Genomic DNA, 13,961 nt, shown 5'->3' on the forward strand with positions numbered 1-13,961 from the left:
ACGATCTTACTCATTACAGTTAACATTTCATTTTCCACCCCCACAAGGTATATTCTTTCACCACAAGATGTGCCAACAGTAATTAAGAACTTCTGAGGAAGAGAGGAAAACCTGCAGGATTTGCTAGAGAGAAAGGGTGTACCTAGCTTAACCCTCCTGTAACTTTGTAACAGAAGGCAAAGAAAATTGAGGTAATTCTCCTTTAAGTTTACTGATGCTAAAACACAAGAATTTGTTTTACTGCCATACATTAGGGTAAAGAGCCAGTAATTATGACTCTATATGAAAGCATGGGAGAAAATATGGACCTTCTAGTGTACAGCAGACCTGGGTTCAAATGACAGCAACACTTTGAAGGAGTTTCCTCTTCTAAAAAGTGAGGATAAAACCACTGCATTCTACGGGAGTTATAATAACTGCCTGCACATTGTCTAACAGTACCTGGCACATAACAGGTGCTCAACGGAGGTTTTACTCCACTTCCTCTCTCAGACTATGGGTGAGTAACTAGGTGTTTATGATAAAAATAAGTTTAGGAAAACATATCTAAGACAACTAAATTATTCCTATGATTCTTAATCAGATTTAAAATGGCAGAACAAGAGCAAAGTAATGTCTTTTCCAGCAACTTGGATGGAACTGGGGGGCCACTATTCTAAGTGAAGTAATTCAGGAATCAAAAACCAAATACCACATGTTCTTACTCTTAAGCACAAGCTAAGCTACGGGTGTGCAAAGGCATACTGAATGGTAAGGTGGACACTGGAGACTCAGAGTGGGGAGGGAGAAAGGAGGGTGAGGGATGAAAAACTACCTACTGGGTACAATGGACACTATTCAGGTGACAAATGCACCAAAATCCTAGACTTCATCACATACAATTAATCCACATAAGCAAAAACCACGTATCCCTAAAGCTATTGAAACTTTAAAAAGTTTTAATGGCAAAACATGCCAAAATTAAGACTTCTATAAGATGCCACTTTCTGTTGAAATTGCAGTTGAGAGGTACAAAATCTTCCCTTTTTGCTACGAGAAGTTTTAAAGTCAGGCTTTGACTACATTTGAATAGACACTGTTATTGGTATGAAAGCTTACTATCACCTTGTAAACTTTAAAAACTAAAGATATAGGCCAGACACAGTGGCTTACGCCCGTAATCCTAACACTTTGGGAAGTCGAGGCAGGTGGATCACTTGAGGTTAGGAGTTCCATACCAGCCTGGCCAACATGGCAAAAACCCATCTCCACTAAAAATACAAAAATTAGCCAGGCGTGGTCATGGCCGCCTGTAATCCCAGCTACTTGGGAGGCTGAAGAAAGAGAATCGTTTGAACCTGAGAGGCAAAGGTTGCAACGAGCCGAGATCGTGCCAATGCACTCCAGCCTGGGCAACAGAGTGTGACTGTTTCTCAAAAATAAAATAAAAATAAAGATATACTTGAACATACATATATAAACACATAACCACACCCTTCCCTAAATATAGATGCTTACAATAAAATTAAAGCATGAAAACAGGGCACATGCTTCTCAAATTATAAGGTCAGAATGACTTAATTATAACTAAAAAAAAAAAAAGATAATAAAACAAATATAAAAATAAAATAAAAATAATTTATTAAAATAGATCAATCTCAGAGAAACTAAATATAATCAGCAAAAATTTTTTGTTATGTATATATGCTTGCTAGTTGTATTTCACATAAAAATAAGTATGAGAGTTATAAGCTCCTCTTTAGACATGAAAACATACCCAAATAAGTTTGTTATGATCCACATTTCGATAGTTATGAATAGAATGCCTGAAAACCCCTGCACGATATGCTTTATCATTCTAATGAATTCAAATGAATTAATGTTTGTTTCCAGAGCTATCATACCATTAATGGTTTTATAACTCCACAGCATTAGGACAAATCAAATGCTCTGAAACAATCAAGAAATATTTAGAGGTCCTGAGAGAGTTTAAAGGGTTTCAGTTCATGAATTCTCAAAGTCAACTCCAATATTCTTACATTATATGCATTTTTAAATTAAAATTCTGCCTTTAAGAGAAGCCCATGAGAAAGTCGGCCCACGAGTATAATAATCATGATAAACCACTGAACTTTCAGTTTGCTGCTTTACATCTATGATGGGCTTTCACACCATCCCAGTGAGTGCTCACTGTGCCCATGTGAGGAAGACCAGGCAGTGGTCATTACCAACATTTTACAGATGGGAAAAGGACTCGTCTAAGGTCCTCCCCAAGATCACACAGCTGGTGCATGGTGTACAGGGCAGGAAAGAAGTAGGACTCAAGCCCAGGTCTTCTGGGTGGCCTATTTTTCACTAACAATATGAATCTTCTGTGGGGTAACAAGGCAGCTATGTCAACTGGCTGCAGAACTCTGAACTCTACAACTTCATCGTCCTTGATCACTCCACTGCCTATCCCTGAATCCTTCACCTCCCATCCCCAGGAGGAACACCATTACATTCAAACTGTATTCAATTTCTTCATTGCAGTTATCTACCCAGCCTTTCCAATCAGATGGACTTTGCAGAGGGAAGGCAGTCTTTCCCAAACTATGTGTAATGCAGGTATGACTGGAGTCGGGGAAAACTGAGACACAGACATAAAGGCCACACATTCAGTACTATGGTTATTGAAGCAACTGCTGCTAGGGTCCCAGATTTTCAATTCTCTGTCTCCCAACACCACACTTCCTATTACGTCTCTACCCTAATACATATACATATAGATTTATTTATGTTAAACTCTATTCAAAACCCTATTAAATTAAAACTCAAACTAAATTCATTTCAGCATGGAGAAAAAAATGAAGACTCTTCTCAGTACATGGATCATATAAGACTCTGAGATATCTTCTGAATCAAAGATTACATCAGATTTAGGGGTTGGGTGCGGTGGCTCACGCCTGCAATCTCAGCACTTTGGGAGGGTTAGGTGGGTGGATCACAAGGTTGGGAGATCGAGACCATCCTGGCCAACATGGTGAAACCCCATGCCTACTAAAATACAAAAAAAATCAGCCGGGTGTGGTGGCACATGCCTGTAGTCCCAGCTACTTGGGAAGCTGAGGCAGGGGAATCGCTTGAACCCAGGAGGCGGAGGTTGCAGTGAGCCAAGATCGCACACTGCACTCCAGCCTGACGACAGAGCAAGACTCCCCATCTCAAAAAAAAAAAAAAAAAAAATTCAGATTTAGGATGGTCTCAGTGATCAGAATGCTTACCACACTGTAATTTTCCTAAAAATTACTTTCCCTTCCTCAATGTACATTTTTTAAAGAATAAATATACCTAGGCAGAACATGAAAATATACCCAAATAAAACATATCATAGGTACATTCGCCAATCCGAAAGCACTCTGCACACTTTTACTTTAGAATCCTTCACAAAGGTCCATTAAATTAAAGGCCCTTTACCTCTCTGTGTGAGGCTAATCCACGTGCAACCGACACAGCTCTACGGTCAAGGAGCTGCAGTCTATACCACCAAAATGCAAGTGCAATGAGAAGTGAAAAATCTATATGGTAAAAAATCTATTAGGTACTGATTCTCTTCTATAAAGTTTCAGATGCCCTACTCAAATCACACTCACCCTTGGACATCCCATCCCCCTGCAAAGTTGAAAGTACTCAAATCAAGGGCCTCTAATAGGCTATAAGCCTGGACAGATGACATGTATCCACAGCCACAGTGACTCCTCACCCCTCCTTTCCCCGCCACCACTAATGGTACAGGTGGCTGACAATTACACTGTGAATGAGACAAAGGAATGATTCCTACATTTTTTTAAAATTCCTACCTTTAACCATAACACTAAAATGCAAAACCTTTTACCAGTACAACTGGGGACAATTGAGTCTTTAGAAGGGTGGAGTTACCAAGCTACAAGACAACACCTAGGCCTGGTAACAGCAGGAACAACAGAGATGCTGGCATCCCTTGGCTAAACTGCCTGCAGAATACAAACCTGTAGTTTGTTAATTGGCAGTTGACTGGCTGTAGGGCCTGTTGGTCTGTAATGACAGAGTGTAGCCGCCAGTGGCTCACAGCTAAATATGTAAGTGTCCTCAACCAACATGCAGAGAGGAAACAGAAGTATAACCCTTAATTCATCAGTAGTTTTATGGACAAAGGGCCTGTCAGCTGGCACCAAGCAGGAGCTCAAAATGTATTTATGTTCACAACACAATTTTAGCATTGTTGGATGTAAAATCCAATGCACAGATCTGAATAACCAATGGCCTCCTAATGAATTAGATGTTTCTTTTAACCAAAACATATTAGAGTTAGAGAACTGCTGAGAAGAGTGGTTCCCAAGGTGCAGTCCCTGAGGCAAGCAGCATCTCCTGGACACTTGTTAGGAATACAAATTCTCAGGCCCCACCCCAGACCTAATGAATCAGAAACTCTGGGAGTTGGGCCCAGTGTTCCCTGCTGTAACAAGGCCTCCATGTAGAGTCCGATACATTCCTAAGTTTGAGGACCACTGGCTTAGAAGTCTGAGAACAAAGACATAAAAGTGGAAAAGTACAAGATATTTATAGGAAATGGAGGGAAAGGAGAGCACTCAGCTTAGTTAGGTAGCAAAGAGCATGAGAGGATGCGCTAGAATTAAAGATGACAGTTACGTAAAAGCCAGGAAACTGAAGACACTGAGTCCTAGCCTAGGAAACCCGCACTCTCCCTGAAAATTGGGAGATCTTGAAAATTTTAGAGGCGGGAAGTGAGGCTGTTAGAACGGTGGGCTAGGAAGGGCTAGGAAGGCCAGATGGAAGGCTGTCAAGACAGCTGATCCGAGCAAGGCTGACTACAGGCAAGGGAGAGATTTATAAGGTTTCAAAACTGGAACCTTTGACAAGACTTGGCAACACAGTCACCTCGCTGAGGTGTCTGACACGGACAGCATGTGTCAAGGGAAAATGTCTTTCAGGTAGCTGGAAAAATGGGACAGTAATTGGAGAGAAAGGAGTACAGAGCCACGAAAACAAATTAGGGGTGATGTGCGTGAAAATGATAGTCTGAAGCCAAAAAGTTCGGAAATACTGTCAGGAAAGTAAAAAAAAAAGAGTGGAGCTCTACTGCAAACATGTCCCCCACCAGTCACTAACCTGTCACCAAATTCACCTTGGTCTCCACAGGAGAACCATCCAAGACCCCAAATGGGAAATTTGGAATGGAGGTCAGCCTAAAGACGTGGAAGAGAAATGGGGTAATTTAAGCGCAAAAGCTCTGCTTGAAAGCAGTGCTAATTTTATTTTAGGTTTCACTAGAATGAAGATTTGAAGGTAAGGATTACCAATTCTAATTGTGTCGATGGAATTCCTGGTTCTAGTAGCTACACAAAATTTTGCTCTAATTATCTCATCAGTTAGAATGAGTGCATTAGGAATGAGAAGCCTGCACAAGAGGAGAAAATGAGGAAAGGTCTCATTAATCCACGAATGCAGAGCTTCTGACGTTCACTCCAGTAACAATGAGTCGCTTCCTCAGAAGCCCCCCAGAGCTTCCAAGTCCCACAGGGACTCCACGCCAACTCCCTGGAATCCTGAATTCCCAGGCTGACTGAGGCCTTCAGAAATCTTGCCATGGGCGAGCAGGTGAGGCAGCCCCAGGGAAAGATGCCACCTCTTTTCATCATTAAGTCACTGAAAGGTTGTGTACCTGAAAAGACCCACATAAATACAGGAAACTGATCTTTGACAAAGGAGCAAAGGCAATACAATGGAGAAAATGCTGTCTTTTCAACAAATAGTGCTGGAACAATGGGACATTCACATGCAAAAACAAAATGAATCTAGACACAGATCTTAAAAACTCTTCACAAAAATTAACTCAAAATGGATCACAGACCTAACGTAACAGACAAAACTACAAAATGCCTAGAAGATCAACAGTGGGGGGAAATCAAAATGACCTTGGGTATGGCAATGACTTTTGAAATGCAACACCAAACACATGATCCACAGGAGAAATAACTGATAAGCTAGAATGCATTAAAATTTAAAACTTCTCTGTGAAAGACACTGTGAAGAGGATGAGAAGACAAGTCACAGACTAGGAAAAAAAACATTTTTTTGCAAAAAAAAAAAAACATGCCTGACAAAGGACTGTTATCCAAAGGTTGTGTGGCAAGTGGTCTGCCCTCTTACTTGATAGGACCATCCGGCCATTCCATTAACTAGTATTTCTTTTCTCCCCTTTTCAGCCCCTCTTGAGTTTTGTTCTCAGCTGGATTCTTTCACTACTGGTACCCAAATACTTCCACAATAATACATCTCAAATTAAGGGAAGTAACTGGGGAACAGACTTGGTAAGGAAGAAATTTGCTTTTTAGACATGGTAAGAACATTTCTGTTACATGGATTGAGGGATGCTGTACTGTTGGGCCATCTAACAACAATGAAATAAACAACAGTGGTTATTAAGTGGCCTGTGAGTAACAGCTATCTGGAGAATAAACTCAATCAGGCCGCCTGTACAGCATTCCCACTTCCCCCGGGGCCTTTGGGAATCCAATGCTTGTTTGTACAAGCGCTCTAAAATGGGCAGCCCAAAGGGTATTGCTACAGTATGAAAGGCACTCTGGCTGCCTATTCTTCCTCCCCTCGCTCTGTCTTCAACAGCTGTCTTCATGTCTTCTCCATGTATGATGTATTTACAATCTCATAGCTAGAAGAAAATCCCCCTTGCTTGAGCAAGCATATACTGGGTATACTTTTATATGGACACCAGAACATATTGAAAATTGGACAGTAAATAAACATACCTTGGGTTGACTGGCTGTGTCTGCCCCCCAATGTGTGGAATCACTTGGTCCAGCTTTGAAGAATTATTTTATCTCTCTTTTTATGATGATGATGATGATTATTATTATTATTTTGAGACAGCGTCTCGCTTTGTGGTCCAGGCTGGAGTGCAGTGGTGCCATCTCGGCTCACTGCAACCTCTGCCTCCTGGTTCAAGTGATTCTCATGCCTCAGCCTCCTGAGCAGCTGGGATTACAGGCATGCTACTATGCCCAGCTAATTTTTGTAGTAGAGATGGGGTTTCACCATGTTGGCCAGGTTGGTCTCGAACTCCTGACCTCAAGTGACCCGCCCACCTCAGCCTCCAAAAGTGTTGGGATTACGAGCGTGAGCCACGACGCCCAGCCTCTCTCTTTTTAGATAAATGGGCTCTTAACTTGGTATTAGGGACTGTGTAAATAGTTTTAAAAGATCCATGAACCTGTTGATTTTTTTCTGAAAAATCAAGTGTATGTACATAGAGCTTTCCTGAGATTCTCAAAGGGTTTTATGATCCAAAAATAATGTAAGTACGACTATACTAAGTTCTCCAGGGAAATTCAGAAAAACTCCTTCTATCTTAAAAGTCAAACCATAAAATCACATGATAAAACCGTGGCCTTAAAAACATAAACTCCATCCTTTCCTATCCAAACATTTATTATGTGTTTTATTATGTTCCACCAACTATTTAAAAAGATTAAAATGAGACCACTTAATAAAATAATTCAGTTACATATCTTTGGTAGAACAGTTAACTCATATAGCGCGTAATACATTTTCACATAAATATCCTTTCATCGTCAAAATAATATGTGAAGATACGACTATTCATGCTTTACAGATATGGAGACAGATTTCACAAAGTTAAGAAATTTTCTCAAGGTCACAGTGCTAGCAAGCTGAGGTTGAAACCATCTTCTGATAACAAAATCCATAGTAACATTTTGTAAAATACTAGTTTAGAAAGATACCAATTGAACTATAGAGACAAAAATTAGATTAGTGATGGCCTAGGACTGGGAAGGGTTGAGAATGACAGGGTAGGGGTAGCGACTGCTAATGGATACAGGTTTTTCAGGGAGGTGACGAAAAAGTTCTAAAATTGATTGTAGTGATGGCTCTGCAACTCCAAATATACTAAAAACCATTGAATTGGACACTTTTTAAATGGATGAATGATATGATATGTAAATTACATTTTATAGCTGTTAAAAAAATCAGTTGGAAATTAAGGGGGCAAAAGAATTATTGATATTTTCTCACTTTAAGACCAAATTATCAAGAATACAAACTCAAAATGAAATTTTCAAAATGAAAATTTAGCCTATGTGTTTTGTTCCAAAACAGACAATTCATTTCTCATGAGGAAGTTCAGTAGTAAGTGGAAGAGAAAAGCCCGCTTACTACTCCTGGATGGATTCCAACGTGGTTAGAATTCTGCTGAAGAGTTCTCGAGTTCCATTTCTCCTTAGAGAATGGAGATTACAATACCTACTCGCACTCTGTAACTCACAGACGTATAAAACTCAAGACAAAACTTGATATTTAGAATGGTTTAATCACTAAATCATCACTGGTCATCCACTAAAAAGGGAGGAAGGCAAAGCCTACTGGAGGCAGCATCTGGTATATGGCTACATAAGTAGCAAATTACACCAGTGTCATGAGAAGTACTCACGAACATAGCAAGTCTTCTCTTCAGAAATCTGCAGTGGTTTCCTATTACTACTTATTTTAGTAAATCCCAATTCCTCTGCCTGGCCCCACAACATCATGTCATTTCCCACCTTTTAACAACAGACAACCTCCAACAAGGTGGGTCACCCTCTTCACTATTCAATCTCCAAGTTAGTGAAGATTCTCTAGCAATTCCTTCCTTTCTCCTTCTCTCGCTGTTAAAATCTGAAATCCTTCAAGCCTCACTTCAAGTTTCACCTCCTTGGACATTCAAGCCTTGACACTCTTGTCTCATGTCATCATACCCCACACAGCCACCATTGGCCCTTGTGTCAAATAGGGTAACCTCATTTCCACCAGCACTCCTTGGGGAGATCCCAGATAGCAAGCACCCAGCCCAGACCAAGCATAAGTAGATGACTTACTCATTAAATTACTGTGCAGAAAATTACTCACCAATTACACTAAGTCATGTAAAAACAGTCTAAAAATAAGCCAGCTCCTCCACTGGCAATCCATGAAATAATCTGGAGATTAAATGTGACTTTTAAAACAATATTTGCATTAAGACTTTTCATTGAGGTTCTTTACTACTGTGTATCACTTAGTTTACTATTACATTCACAATGGAATGAACTGGTGCTCCAAAGCTTTGATTCATTAAGATGCTTCAGAAACAGATATCAATTTATAGGGACTTATTTCATTTAAAAATCACTTCCATTCATTTATTCAACAAATATTTCTAAGCACTTACTAGGTATAGAAAAATTCACTTATGAGAACCTTAAGACTATCTCAGTAGGTGAAATTCAGAAATTCTGTCTTCTATGTTTACCTTAAAAAGATTTCCTCCATGGCAAGGCTGTAACTGAAGACCACCATCTACACAGGCAACATAATAATCCATGAAGGCCTATCAGCTGCATGCCACAAAACACCATGAGCCAACTCCTCTGCTTAATCATTGCTCCCAATGCCAAACTCTGAGCCAGAACCCCCAACCCTGAGTTAGAATCCCCAACCCCCTCTCCTTTCCTAAGAATAAGGGCAAATCCAGCTCCTTTCCTCTCACTCTATATCTACTCACCAGAAAAGCAGCGTGTCTGAACCCTAGCAAACCATTTCTAAATGACACACAGCTCTGCTCTACACTTATAATCTTCTCAACCACCAAGAACAGAACGAATCCTTCTCTGAGACAGGTTTCATGCAATTAGAACTGCTCTAACTACTCATATGTACCAATTATGGGCTTTATTTACAAAGTACCCTAAATGTAGACATGGGTTAGACACACCCTAACATCTATCCTCAGGATACATTTAACACACTGTGTTCCTCCAGTACTTACGTATCTTCCTTTGAAAAACAAAAATACTCAGCATAGGGTTCTAGGATCTTCCTGCTACAAAATAGTGTGTTCCCGGTTCAGGGCAAGTCATCAAAGAGATAAAAATACTGTTCAGCAAGAAATGGTGCCATTCTTATACAAAGACACTAACTGACCAGACATGTGGCAAAGTATTTAATTAATAAAATCCTAAAACTGGTTAAAAGTGTGTGTGCGGGGGAGGGGAGTACCTAAAGAGGAGGAATAATTTGTTTCTTTCTCTGATAAACATAACACAGTTTCTTACTAAGGCTAATATATAGTTAACTTCTCAAATTATAAGCCCTGAAAACGTGAACATAAGGGTGGGAAATACAAAATAACATTACAAAAATAATCCAAACCATAAACTTTCTAGTCAACTGACTTATCTATTGACTTTCCAGTAGATAAGCACATTTGAATGTGTGTGTATGTGTGTCTGTGTGTGTATGTGTGTGTGTGTGAGATATTCTAATAATTCATTCCAAACAAACTACATTTTGGCAACCAAACTTACGAAGTTGAAAGGTGTAGCTTTCACTGAGTTTAACAAGGTATTATAGCTCAGGCTGGAAACAGCCTATTCTTGGACTAAAAGAAAATTTACACTATCTCAAATCTTCCCTGCAACAAAGAAGTTTAAAATGTGGGTTTGTACGGCTGCTCCAACTTGCACTCATCTTGCACCTGGGGTCAATACAGGGATTTTGAAAAATGAGCTAAGAAAATACATTGGTGAAGAAAATGCTATCATATTTGAAGGGTAAGTTTTATCTGGAGTAACTGAGAAGTGGCCCCATTTTCTGAAAACGTTCAAAACCATGAAGTATTACACATCAAAGGGAAAGATTTTAAATCTAGCCTAGTTTATTAAAGTCTACAGATGACATAGCTTATGTTTAATATGTGTGCATATGTTTATGTAGCTCCCCTCACATGCTATTTGCTCTCTGCACACTTTGACCTGGCGGCTTCCAGCAACTACTTGAATCATGCTTGATGCTCTGTAAACATGAAAAAATGCTAAGATAGAGAAACAGAGAAGACAACAGAGATACAGCACTTCACATTCTGCCTCCCTCTCGATAAATATTGGTTAATTGATTGGAGTTGGAACTAAACAGAACACAGGATTCCTAATTTGTTCAAATTTAGCCAAGTGCTATTTGACCAGCTGATTCCAATGGTCTAAGAAAGGAAACAAAGTCCATATAATGAAAGAATCTACATTATTCATTCATTCATCGATCCATCCACCTAAATATGTGGGTACCTCTTAAGTATGAGGCATCCTGCTAAGGGCTGAGAATACAATGGGTGAAAAACTGGCCAAAGATCCCATCCTCCCAGAACTTAGTCTAAGGACAAAGACACTCAAGCACTACAAAAATACACTGCAGAAAAAGAGTTCCAAGGAGAGGGAATTGGAGTTTGAAGAGTATACAGTGGGAAAGGCGGGAGCAAGCGCTGACGTGGAGGGTAATTAGGCTTAAATTCGGAGAAAGAAAGGAAGGAAGAGAAACAAGGAAAGGGAATAGAGTTCCATGCACAAAGAGCAGCTTCTGCAAAGAAAGGCCCCTGGAGGGAGGAGCTGGGCCCACAGGAAGAGCTGTACAGCAACCTGTGCTGAAGGCAGGACGTCAGGGAACACAGGGTTTGAAGACCAACCCGGAACAAGCAGCCGCCAGACCTGCAGCCCTAGTCAGTTACCCCTGTCTTAATATAAAAAAAGAAGAAAAACAAAATCAAAAGGCTTCTGTGACCTAGGAGAAAGCAGACTGGATCCCAAATCAGATAACCTGGACCAAGTCCTAACTGCCAGTTCAATCACCCCTGGGTGACCAACATCCTTGTCCTAACTTCCAGTTCAACCACCCCTGGGTGCCCAACATCCTTGTCCTAACTTCCAGTTCAACCACCCCTGAGTGCCCAACATCCTTGAGCCATCTGTCCCATCAGTGTCAATTGATAAGAACACCTCACTTCAGCGCATGGCTGTGAATAATGAACTAGATAAAAGTATGTGAAATTGCTCTGTAAAGATAAAGTGTTCAACAAATTAACAGTATTATAAGATTAGAGGTCTTTTCTTTTTTTTTAACTAAATGCTGGAATATAAACCATGACCTGCTTAAAACCTACTTTTTTTTCTTTTAAATCATATTAAGAAACACGTGCCCAAAGATATAATAGTTTTACATGAACAGCCTAATACTTGAGCTTTGCTGAAGAAAACAGTATTCACAAAACTGAAAATTTTATTAAAATTTAGAAGTTAACTTGTATTATAACTTTACAAATGGCAGGCTACTCAAATACTTACATATTTCAGTACACCAGAATCTTATATTTTAAGTAATTACCATGTAAAATTCCTCATAAAACATGTATCTGGCATAAATCCAGAACTGCATATCATCTTATCAATTACTTTATTATATAGAGAACTTAAGTGCAAACCAGACAGACAGATTAGGAATCTTTATATAAAATTAGGCCAGGCACAGTAGCTCACACCTGTAATCCCAACACTTTGGGAGGCTGAAGAGGGCAGATTGTTTGACTCCAGGAGTTCGAGACTAGCCTGGGCAACATGGCGAAACCCCGTCTCTACTAAAAACACCAAAAATACCAAACAAAAAGCAAACAACAACAACAACAAAACCGGCTGGGCATGGTAGCTTGCGCCTACAGTCCTAGTTACTTAGGAGGCTGAGGTGGGAGAATCACCTGAGCCCAGGAGGTCAAGGCTGCAGTGAGCTGAGATTGTGCCAGTGTACTCCAGCCTGGACAACTGGAGTGAGATCTTTAAATAAAAATCATAAACAAACAGGGGTACAGTTTCACAGTCTAAAGGCAATATTCTGAAGTGAAGTAATCAAGCATAAAGAATAACACTTGTGGTTCTGTAAGAGCGATAAATGGCTGTATTACTTACTCTGCTGCTGGTGTGTGCGGTGTTTGTTGCCAAAAAACAGCAAGAAAAAATAATTGAGTGGCTCTCAAACTGGTGTTGGTATAAATTTAGCTTATCTCTACAACTTCCCATTACCCTTATCTCTTCCTAAGAGGAAGATATTAAAGCAATCAAACTTAGTTGTGGACTAAAAAAAAAAAACCCTGTAATTTTCTGAAAATGTATCTTAAAATATATTAACTCCTGAGCCATTTATACTTACAGTATGCTGTAGGTATCTTCAAAATTATTTTTAAAATCAAAATAAAACAGTATTAAAATCCAATAAGAATGCATTTTCACATACAGCCTGCATAAACAGAATATATATTTTACAGATCAGCATCAAAATTGAAAACTTGTAATTAATCTTTTCTAAAATTAATATCAACAGAAATAATGGTTTGTGGGGGTTGAGTCTTTTAAAAAGTTATACCTCACAGACACATCTCTACTTTAAATATTTATGAGATAAAACTTACTTTATGCCTTTCAGTAATTTCTCCCTCAATGTAAAAACAGCATTTTCTAAAATAAATGTCAGATTTCTGCGTCATTTTTAAAATTTGAAACTTTTATTACATATAACCCCACATCTAAAACAGCTTTCTTTTCATCAGTCTGGTTATAAAACAGCTATTCAGGAATTCCTGAAATACCTACAATTCTTTTTCATTCAATACCAGAAAACTCTTAGTAGCTTAATGAATTGGAGAAACATTACTTTCTAAAAAGATGCTTCAAGATACCAGAGGAATTTCATCATTCACAGTCTCCTAACCTGGGGAAGGGAAAGTAGATACCATTTTCTATGAAACATTAACAAAATACACTCAACAATTGTAAAGTACTCCTTCGAAAAGAACAACATAACCAAGAAACAAAATGGAGCTTCAAAATAGTACAAAATGACCTTAATTATATGCTATAAATCAGTGACAAAAATCTAAAAACTTGTTTGTCCTCTTCCACCCTAAATTTAGAGGAAGACAGCTTGTAAGTTAAAAAATTTTGTTTAAGTAAAATTTAGGACCTTACAACAATACTGAATCAGAGTAAATCCTTACCTGCAGCACATATTAAATGTATTGAAGTGATCAATTTTTTAGAATGGCAAAGTGTAAACTGATTTTATGTTAAAAGACT

The 13,961-nt window shown here is 39.1% G+C and overlaps 2 protein-coding genes across 41 annotated transcripts in view; one reads left to right on the forward strand and one right to left on the reverse strand.

Moving 5' to 3' along the window:
- LOC126960839 (cytochrome b-c1 complex subunit 7) overlaps positions 1–13,961 on the forward strand; it is a 1,171,628-nt gene that overhangs the window by 839,897 nt on the left and 317,770 nt on the right. The window contains exon 1 of one of the 40 annotated variants that reach the window (XM_050800564.1): positions 5,916–5,919. The exons of 38 other annotated variants lie outside the window; for them this stretch is intronic. The gene's annotated coding sequence lies outside the window, so the exon portion shown is untranslated. Of the gene's footprint in view, positions 1–5,915; positions 5,920–10,053; positions 10,058–13,961 lie in introns of those variants that run through there. One more of the 40 variants, XM_050800585.1, reaches the window with a different exon arrangement.
- Positions 1–13,961, reverse strand: part of SDC2 (syndecan 2) — a 116,538-nt gene that overhangs the window by 43,178 nt on the left and 59,399 nt on the right. The window lies entirely within an intron of this gene.

The sequence above is a fragment of the Macaca thibetana genome, chromosome 8 (assembly GCF_024542745.1).
Source record: "Macaca thibetana thibetana isolate TM-01 chromosome 8, ASM2454274v1, whole genome shotgun sequence".
Classification (NCBI taxonomy): Eukaryota; Metazoa; Chordata; class Mammalia; order Primates; family Cercopithecidae; genus Macaca; species Macaca thibetana.